Here is a 1,621-nt window from a genome sequence, read left to right as displayed (position 1 = left end):
ATATATACATACATACACACACACACACTACATTGCCAAAGGTATTTGCTCACCCATTCAAATTATCGGAATCAGGTGTTCCAATCACTTCTATGGCCTCAGGTGTATAAAATGAAGCACCTAGGCATGCAGACTGTTTTTACAAACATTTGTGAAAGAATGAGTCGCTCTCGGGAGCTCAGTAAATTCTAGCGTGGAACTGATAAGATGCCACCTATGCAACAAATCCAGTCCTGAATTTCCTTGCTCCTAAATATTCCACAGTCAACTGTCAGCTGCATTATAAGAAAATGGAAGTGTTTGGGAATGACAGCAACTCAGCCACGAAGTGGTAGGCCATGTAAATTGACGGAGCGGGGTCAGCGGATGCTGAAGCGCATAGTGTGAAGAGGTCGCCAACTTTCTGCAGAGTCAATCACTACAGACCTCCAAACTTCATGTGGCCTTCAGATTAGCTCAAGAACATTGCAGAGAGAGCTTCATGGAATGGGTTTCCATGGTCGAGCAGCTGCATCCAAGCCATACATCACCAAGTGCAATGCAAAGCGTCGAATCCAGTGGTGTAAAGCACGCCACCACTGGACTCTAGAGCAGTGGAGGAGCATTCTCTGGAGTGACGAATCGCGCTTCTCTATTTGGCAATCTGATGGACTAGTCTGGGTTTGGTGGTTGCCAGGAGAACGGTACTTGTCTGACTGCATTGTGCCAAGTGTAAAGTTTGGTGGAGGGGGGATTAAGATGCAGGGTTGTTTTTCAGGAGCTGGGCTTGGCCCCTTAGTTCCAGTGAAAGGAACTCTGACAGCTTCAGCATACCAAAACATTTTGGACAATTCCATGCTACCAACTTTGTGGAAACAGTTTGGAGCTGGCCCCGTCCTCTTCAAACATGACTGTGCACCAGTGCACAAAGCAAGGTCCATAAAGACATGGATGGAAGAGTCTGGTGTGGATAAACTTGACTGGCCTGCACAGAGTCCTGACCTCAACCCGATAGAACACCTTTGGGATGAATTAGTACGGAGACTGAGAGCCAGGCCTTCTTGTCCGACATCAGTATGTGACCTCACTAATCTGCTTCTGGAAGAATGGTCGAAAATCCCCATAAACACACTCCTAAACCTTGTAGACAGCCTTCCCAGAAGAGTTGAAGCTGTTCTAGCTGCAAAGGGTGGACCAACGTCATATTGAACCCTATGGATTAGGAATGGGATGTCACTTAAGCTCATATGTGAGTCAAGGCAGGTGAGCGAATACTTTTGGCAATGTAGTGTGTGTGTATATATACAGTGAGGAAAATAAGTATTCGAACACCCTGCGACTTTGCAAGTTCTCCTACTTAAAAACCATGGAGGGATCTGAAATTTTCATCTTAGGTGCATGTCCACTGTGAGAGACATAATCTTAAAAAAAAAAAAAAAAAAAATCTGGAAATCACAATGTATGTTTTTTTTTATTTATTTATTTTTTTAATATAATTTGTGCGTTACTGCTGCAAATAAGTATTTGAACACCTGTCAAAATCAATGTTAATATGTGGTACAGTAGCCTGTGTTTGCAATTACAGAGGTCAAACGTTTCCTGTAGTTTTTCACCAGGTTTGCACACTCTGCCCCCCCCCCCC

Source organism: Nematolebias whitei, chromosome 4, assembly GCF_014905685.2.
Source record: "Nematolebias whitei isolate Nwh7 chromosome 4, NemWhi1, whole genome shotgun sequence".
NCBI lineage: Eukaryota > Metazoa > Chordata > Actinopteri > Cyprinodontiformes > Rivulidae > Nematolebias > Nematolebias whitei.
The sequence above is the reverse complement of the archived record's forward strand: the minus strand, read 5'-3'. Positions refer to the sequence as shown.